Genomic DNA, 9,582 nt, shown 5'->3' with positions numbered 1-9,582 from the left:
TCCCCTCCTAAAGTCCCTGGATCTCAAGTCACGTGACGTAATCGTAAGTTACACACTTAATACAAACCCACTTGAAATCAAACATGTGATGACTCATAACCTTGCGTTATTTGCCTGCTTGTATAAATGGAGCTCGTAAACCAGTCTACTTTTTTTCTCTGGATTCCCTGGATTCTTTTTCTCTCGATTCTCGTAACGAACATTACGATGTCTGGGCACCGGAACACAGACTTTTGCTGAGAAAGTCAGTGTTTGGGTTTGATGTTCGGATGATAAATAAAGCTTGTTGAAAGGCTTTAGCGTGGCCAATTAGCAAGCTTGTAAGTTGTGGGGACTTTGAAGCCATCACAATCATGCCTAATATTGGCATGGCTGTGATTGTCTGGTGCAGCACGTGGCTCTTCCTGCATAAATGCCAGATCGCATGTTGCAACGCCATTCTGCTCTAACTACTGTAGTGTAGGGACAGAGCGCTGCTGCAGTGAGGGACAGTGTTAGGCTTGTCATCTGGATGATCACTCTGTGAGTGACCTATAGCCATTTTTTGGGGTGCAATACAACTCCTTTGCATCCGTTACACTGTAATTGAATAGTTAATCAGTCTGTTAATTGGTGGTGGTGGAGCTCTTGCTGCAGGGAGAGGATGTTGTTGATCTGTGCCAGCTATGCACCCAAATCAATCACTTTCTTTCCTCTGGTGCACGCAGGTGACAGGACGTTCTGCGTCATTTTGTAGGCCCGAATACTGCTGTATGAATGGTGAGGCCAGAACAATAAGAGGCAGTATTAGATTAGATGGCTGGCAGTGCCTCCAGTTCCAGCACATTTTCTATTCGGTCCCCTGTTGAAAGCTCAGAGTTGGCACCCTTGGCCTATGGGCATCTGTTTTCCACCTCAACCCCTTGCATATCAGCCAAGCAGTCTAAGCCTCAAGTCATGCAGCAGTCACTTATGATGACTTTACTGGCGGGGGTTACATGGGTCATCCACCTAGCCCTGCCCCAGAAGTGAAAGAGAGTGAGTGCACAGATGCCCAACCACTTATGTTTGAGGATGAGGATGTGGGAATACCGCCACAGCTCTCTGATGATGATAATGAAACACAGGTGTCAGCTGCTGCCGGTTTTCTGTAGTGTGCAGACCGGCAAGGAGGGCAGGGGTTAGGAGTGGGTGGGAGATGATGTGGAGAATCATGAGGTCCTAGACCCCCACATGGAATGAAGGTCATCTGAGTGACATGTGCAGGTCAGCGGAAGAGGTAGTGGTCACACAGCGCCAGCCGCACAGCATAAGAGGGAACAGGGTGCAAAACTACAGCGGCCACCCATAGCCGGTACACTTGCTACTGCCCAACACGCCAAGGGACAGATCACACCAAAGCCAGCTCAAAAGAGTTCCCTGGCATGGCAGTGCTATTGAAAAGACATGGGTTGGTTTGTACGCTGTACAATCAGAGCCTGAAGTGAGGTATAAATGTTCTAAACCTGAGCACCACCTGCATGACTAGGCATCTGAATGCAAAGCACGAGCTGCAGTGGAGTAGACACCTGAAAAACCATGAAAGATCTGAGGCTCCTCCTGCTCCCTCTTTTACTGCAGTCTCACCCCCCCCCTTCCCCTCCCCCCCCCGGAGTGACAGACCCATCTGGAAAGAGAGGATGTGACAGTACCACCACCACCACCACCAGCACTGTCACCAAGCATCTCCTCACAGTCCCATTCAAGTGTTTAGCTGTCTATCCCCCAAACACTGGTGAGAAACAGTAAGTACCTTACCCACCCATAAGCCCTGGTCCTGAATGCCAGCATTTCCAAATTCCTGGCCTTTCAAATGCTGCAATTCCATCTGGTGTAGACTGACACTTTTAAAAATCTTATGTCAGTGACTCTCCTACAGTACATGGTTCCCAGCCACCACTACTTTTCCAGGCAGGCCATCCCTGCCCTGCACAAACAAGTGGTGGACAAATTCAGGTCCACATAAACACCGATACGTGGAGCAGTAAGCATGGGCACCGGCGTTATATCTCCCTACCTGCTTACTGGGTAGACGTGCCCTGAAAACCTTACTTTTCAAACAGGCGTTTGATCTTCCTATATAACACTTATTTGGTTTATATAATTTTGGGGGTTTTCTTAAATCTTAGTCTATAAATTCACGGTTGGTAATGTTCTTTTATCTTAAAGATACTTTCCCCCCACATTTATTAAATTGTTTTCTTCACATTCTCTATATCTCATCCAAACCATTTGAACCTTGAGATCCCCCTACCTTCCTCCCCTTTTTCTTGACTCTCCATTTGATAAGTGCTAGGAAATTGGTCGCTGGTATAAGAGCCTTATTCTCTAGACCTTTGTGGCCCATGGCAAAGTGTCATGCCTTCTTTTCTTCCTCCCTGTTGAATTAGTCAGCTAAGCGCATCGAGGCCCAAAGGGTAAGACTGCATGTACACAAGATTATACATCATCATCATCATCATCAAGAGTTCAGCTTAGTCCCCCTTTCCCTCAATCAGAGGTATGACTTGACCCACATAAACTTTCTATAATACCAGTGTGTCGTTATGCAGCGCAAGGGTCTTTCGGCCCCTTCAGGCTTTTGGGCAAGGTAGCGACTGCTACCTCTGCACCCCCTATAGCCATGCCCCTGTCAGAGATTTCAGAGCTGCTGCATAAAGTGTGAGACGTCTGTGTGCACTTTCAGCGTTCTCACCCTGCTGCCCGCCTGTCTGCCCTGCAGCGTAATTTCTGCCTTCCCGCTCACCACCTCATATACGACTTACCTACAATGTGGAACTCCACCTTGGGCTGTACAAGCAGCAGGTGTTGTTCTGAGGAACAGCACCACTTAATGACCAACGAGTGGGCCTCCAAGATGGACTTGTGTGCCATGTTGTGCTGTTTCGAGTACTCCACCAACAAGGCCAACGCTAATGACGCTGTCCACAGCGTTACTATCTTACTTCAATGCCTCCTTGAAAAAATGCTTCATGCGATGATGGATGAGGTGGTGGCACAAGAGGAAGAGGACGAGGAACAGGGTTATCAGGCCAGTAGTCCACACGTGGCTCGGAGGGTGGGTTTCTGCACCAGCAGTAGCCAGGTACTCAACTGTCCAGCCAGGGCACAGTTTTGGAGGACGAGGAGGATGATAATGATGATGAGGAAGCGGGGTTCAGAGCAGGGTGGCACCCAAACAAGCTCAAAGGCATCATACAGAGGACACAGACAATACACCTCCCACCAAGGACAGCTTGTTGTTGCCTCTGGGCAGCCTTGCACACTTGAGCAACTACATGCTGCAGTGATTGAGCAATGACCACAGAGTTGCCTTGATTGTTACCAGTGCTGATTATTAGGTGACCACTGTGCTGGATCCCCGCTACAAGGACTACGTGCCATCCTTACTTTCATCACTACAGTGTGATCGGCAGATGAATGAATATAAGCGCACGCTGGTAGACGCACTACTGATGGTGTTCCCACCTGACAGCGGAGGCTCAGTTGAAGCACGAGGCGGCGGAAGTAGCCAACGCAGCTGGGGTACCAGCACCACCTCAGAAGGGATAGTTAGCATGGCTGAAATGTGGAAAACCTTTGTCAGCATGCTACAACATCCAGCACCACCATCTGATAGCGTTTCAGCAACATATTGGAAGAGTATGTGTGCACACGTCTGCACGTACTGAGTGATTGGTCTGCCCCATTTAACATCTGGGTCTCAAAACTGGACACATAGCCTGAGCTTGCCCTTTACTCCTTAGGGGTGCTGGCCAGCCTTGCGGCAGGTGTGTTGTCTGAATGAGTGTATAGCACAGCAAGAGGTGTGATCATGGACAGGCGCATCCGTCTGTCCACAGCCAATATGGACAAGCACACGTTCATTAAAATGAACCAGGCATGGATCCCGTGGGACTTGTCTGATGAGTAGATACCGGCCGCTAGAGATGGCCTTGCAGTTCACCCGGCGGTCGTTTCCCGGCGAACTTTGCTCGTTCGCTATTCGCCGAACATGCGAACATATGGCGATATTTACGGCCGCCAAATTCTTTTACATTGTGAAGAACTTTGACCCATGACACATCCATCAGGTGGTACAGGACAGCCAACTGAGGCGTTTCAGCACATGGACATACCCCCTACCTTATAAATAAACCTGCTCTGGCCGCCATTTTGCATTCAGTCTTTTGCCAGTGTAGGGAGAGGTTGCTGTGTGGAGCAGGGACAGACAGTTAGGGACTCAAAACGCTAGCTAATAGGGCCATAAAACTCCTTTTAGGGACTAGTATAGGTGTGCTATCGATAGGTGTGACATACTGAGGGGTGTAATATACTTATAATATACTTTCTAACATAGATCGAATATTATAGTGCAATTGTATGGTGCAGTGCAGCAGTTGTGTGCGGTTCTGCTGCGATACTGCAGCCACACAGAGTGCCAAATGCTATTGGAAAAAATAATTTCTACTAGTGTGATTTACCAGTTGCCCCACAAAAAAACTTATTGAAGCAGGGGTGTTATATACCAATAATATACTTTCTATATAGTGCATTTAGGTAGTGCAGCATTTGTTTGCGGTTTTGCTGCGTTACCGCATCTACACAGAGTGACAAATGCTTTTGGAACCAATCATTTCTACTGGTGTGATTTACCAGTTCCCCCCAAAAAAAACTGATAGAGGCAGAGGTGTTGTATGCCAATAATATACTTTCTATATAGTGCACTTAGGTAGTGCAGCATTTGTGTGCGGTTTTGCTGCGTCACCGCATCTACACAGAGTGACAAACGCTATTGAAACAAAACAATTCTACTGGTGTGATTTACCAGTTGCCCCCCAAAAAAATTGATTGAAGTAGGGGTGTTATATACCAATAATATACTTTCTATATAATGCATTTAGGTAGTGCAGAATTTGTCTGTGGTTTTGCTGCGTTACCGCATCTTCCACAGAGTAAAAAACACTATTTGACGAAATATTTTCTACTGGTGTGATTTACCAGTTGACCCCCCAAAAAACTGATTGAAGCAGGGGTGTTATATACCGATAATATACTTTCTATATAGTGCATTTAGGTAGTGCAGCATTTGTCTGCGGTTTTGCTGCATTACCGCATCTACACAGAGTGAAAAACACTATTTGAAGAAATAATTTCTACTGGTGTGATTTACCAGTTGCCCCCCAAAAAACTGATTGAAGCAGGGGTGTTATATACCAATAATATACTTTCTATATAGTGCATTTAGGTGGTGCATCATTTGTTTGCGGTTTTGCTGCGTTACCGCAGCTACACAGGGTGACAAACGCTATTGGAACCAATAATTTCTACTGGTGTGATATACCAGTGGCCCCCCAACAAAACTGATTGAGGCAGGGGTGTGATATACCTTCTTCCACAAATACTGCTCTTCTTTACGGACTTTTGTCCCAGGGTCATTTTGAAAATTACAGGCAGAGAAAGAGGCAGGCCATTCTGCAGGGGTGGTAGGGGTCGGGCAGGTGCACCAGGCCGGAGCCTAAGTGGGAAGTTGCAAAAGGTTTGTGCGATTATGTCAAAGGATGCACCAGACTTGGTTAAATGGCTCCCCGCTCTCTACTGTGTGCACCCCGAAGACACCACCACCACCACCATATCCCCTCCGCTCGAGTCATAGAAATTATTTTCCCATCCATTACAAGACTTTACCGATGTGCAGCCATCATTGGCATCGGATCAGGAAGAGGAGGTATCAACGGTCGCCACCCAGCAGTCTGACGACAGTACCCAGATCAGCCCAAGGAGGGTGGTCCCCGCTGTTGCTGCCTACTCCGAGATCTCTAATATCAGTGGTGGTGAAGGTGACGAATCCGATTATGACGTGTCGATGAACGTCATGTGGGTGTCCACAAGAGAGGAAGAGGAGGGGAGTTCAGAGGGAGAGATGGATCAGCAGATAGGGAGGAGAAGGAGGAGAAACAGGCAGAACTTACAGTGCACAGGAGGCAAAAAGCAGACTTCTAATGTATCTGGAATGAGCCATCCACTATGCACAGTCACATCTGGCGCTCCCAGGACGCCGGCACATGGCTCCGCAGTGTGGACTTTTTTTAACGTGTCCGCTGCTGACAATAGTGTTGCCATCTGCAGCCTATGCTGTCAATGCATAAGTTGCGGTAAGGGTCAACTGACTGAATGGAACACTTTAAAATGTACTTTCTTAGGAGATCATCTAAAAAATATGGCTACCCGCCAATAGAAACTCATGTATCAGGCTGAAGTATGGAAGAGTGGCTCATAAAAATAACGGAGCTTGTCTCTCCCACACTAAAACTAAGTGTTGGAGGAATATAGTGGCTTATTTACCTCCAGATAGCCTGGAATACAGCACACACTTGCTGTGAACTAACCTTTCTAGCTGTCATAAATAGTGTCTCAATGACAGATAGGAGGATACATCGTAACAGCTTCTCAATAGTGTTGAGCGCGAATATTCGAAATTCGAATTTTTTTCACGAATATCGCAACTTCGCGATTTCGCGAATATTTTGAATATAGTGCTATATATTCGTAAAAACGAATATTCATTTATTTTTTTTCCACAAAATTACAGTACACATATAATTGATTGTTTCCCAAAGGTCCAAAAGCTCAGATCTTACTCACATTGCCTAGAAAGTGATTGAGGCGCGAATCTTCGTAAGGCGATTTTATTAGCGCACATGCGAATATCGGCACTTGTCCCAGAACAGAGGCAAAGGGCTTTGCATTCATACATTAGTGAATTGAGTTGTGAATCTTCGTAAGGCGATTTTATTAGCGCACATGCGAATATCTACACTTGTCCCCAGAACAGAGAAGGCAAAGGCCTGTGCATTCATATAGTATAGCACCATATTCGCGAATATTTCGAACTTCGTAAAATTCGATTTACGAATATTCGTATTTTTTATTTTACTTTCCACCTTACAGATTACATTGATCTGTACTCTGTCAACTACTGTCATCACCCCCCACTGTATCTCGATTGATTCCCAAAAGTCTCACATTGCCTAGAAAGTGATTGAGGTGCGAATCTTCGTAAGGCAATTATATTAGCGCACAGGCGAATATCGGCACTTGTCCCAGAACAGAGGCAAAGGGCTTTGCATTCATACATTAGTGATTGAATTGAGTTGCGAATCTTCGTAAGGCGATTTTATTAACGCACATGCGAATATCTACACTTGTCCCCAGAACAGAGAGGCAAAGGCCTGTGCATTCATATAGTATAGCACCATATTCGCGAATATTTCGAACTTCGTAAAATTCGATTTACGAATATTCGTATTTTTTATTTTACTTTCCACCTTACAGATGACATTGATCTGTACTCTGTCAACTACTGTCATCACCCCCCACTGTATCTCGATTGATTCCCAAAAGTCCAAAAGCTCAGATCTTACTCACATTGCCTAGAAAGTGATTGAGGCGCGAATCTTCGTACGGCGATTTTATTAGCGCACATGCGAATATCTACACTTGTCCCAGAACAGAGGCAAAGGGCTTTGCATTCATACATTAGTGATTGAATTGGGTTGCGAATCTTCGTAAGGCGATTTTATTAACGCACATACGAATATCTACACTTGTCCCCAGAACAGAGAGGCAAAGGCCTGTGCATTCATATAGTATAGCACCATATTCGCGAATATTTCGAACTTCGTAAAATTCGATTTACGAATATTCGTATTTTTTATTTTAGTTTCCACCTTACAGATTACATTGATCTGTACTCTGTCAACTACTGTCATCACCCCCCACTGTATCTCGATTGATTCCCAAAAGTCCAAAAGCTCAGCTCTTACTCACATTGCCTAGAAAGTGATTGAGTTGCGAATCTTCGTAAGGCGATTTTATTAGCGCACATGCGAATATCTACACTTGTCCCCAGAACAGAGAGGCAAAGGCCTGTGCATTCATATAGTATAGCACCATATTCGCGAATACTTAGAACTTCGTAAAATTCAATTTACGAATATTCATATTTTTTATTTTAGTTTCCACCTTACAGATTACATTGATCTGTACTCTGTCAACTACTGTCATCACCCCCCACTGTATCTCGATTGATTCCCAAAAGTCCAAAAGCTCAGATCTTACTCACATTGCCTAGAAAGTGATTAAGGCGCGAATCTTCGTAAGGCGATTTTATTAGCGCACATGCGAATATCTACACTTGTCCCAGAACAGAGGAAAAGGGCTTTGCATTCATACATTAGTGATTGAATTGAGTTGCGAATCTTAGTAAGGCGATTTCATTAGCGCACATGCGAATTTTGCATCGCATAATATGTATTATGCAATGCGAAAATTCTAATTATCGCATATGCGAAATAATAACGAATTCAAATATTCGCGAATATTTTACGAATATTCTTTCGAATATTCACGAAATTTCGCGAATTCGAATATGGGACATGCCGCTCAACACTACTTCTCAATAGAGGACAGCAAGCCATAGGAGCTGCAGTATCAAGGGGAAGTGCTATGTACCTTATGCACTAATTAGTTACAACACCCTTGCGGGTCCTCGTGCAGAACTATACTGTCCCCTATTTAGATTCTTAATTATTAAATCCCTGCCTAACATCTGCTCGACGCGTTTCTGTGTCATCCCAAACTGGGTGACATTTCATCAGGAGCATAGGGTACTGATTGCAGGTGGGAAATGCCGCTTGTACTAAGCATTTTCAGCCACCCGTTAAGGTACAGGGAAAACGCTGCACGCTTGTTTTGGCTCGGGTAAGCCCAACACTCACCTAGGGACGACCGCCTTAAGAAGGCACCTGGCCTCCCATTCCCGAGCCAAGTGTGAGCAACACTGTAAGAACCCACAAAGCCACACTCCTGGCACTCCCCGTCCTGCCTCTTCTCCTCTCTACTCCCAGTTGTCCTCCACTCCACCTTCCACCATGCTGTCATCACGTTCATCTGGCAAAAGGCAGGCTTCCTTGCCCCAAATGTTTGAGCAAAAAAAGATGATAACAACGGAAAACTCTCTTGCCCAACGGCTGACCGCTGGGTTGTCATAACTGTTAGCCATATAAGCTAATGGACTCAGGGGCTTTTAGAAAATTTTTGGCCATTGGGACACCGCAATGGAAGGTCCCGGGAAGCAAATATTTCTCCCAGAAGGGCATACCAGAGCTATATGGCCAGGTTCAGCGGCAAGTAAATTTATCTCTGGCACACAGTGTCGGTGCTGAGATACATCTGACCACAGAAACGTGGTCTTGCAAACACGGGCAGGGAAGGTCCACTGGGTGAACCTTCTGACGACCGTCAAGCATGCAACCCGTGGCACCCGTGTAGATTTGGTGTTACCGCCATGGATTACATGCAGGCCTGCCTCTTCTTCTCCTCCTCCTACTCTACCCTCCCTCTCCTCCTCGGCTGACTCCTCCTTTTCCGCTGCTACCGTCTCTTCCACTGCACCCCTAAGCTCCCCAGAACCTATTCAATGTGCCAGGTGAGACGTTGCCATGCTGAAATTAGGATCTAAGTGTGACAGTTATCCTTTAAGGACACAGGTTGTACCAGTACATCCTATGTATTTCCGATCAC

This window comes from Bufo gargarizans, chromosome 3 (genome assembly GCF_014858855.1).
Source record: "Bufo gargarizans isolate SCDJY-AF-19 chromosome 3, ASM1485885v1, whole genome shotgun sequence".
In the NCBI taxonomy this organism is placed as follows: domain Eukaryota; kingdom Metazoa; phylum Chordata; class Amphibia; order Anura; family Bufonidae; genus Bufo; species Bufo gargarizans.
The sequence above is the reverse complement of the archived record's forward strand: the minus strand, read 5'-3'. Positions refer to the sequence as shown.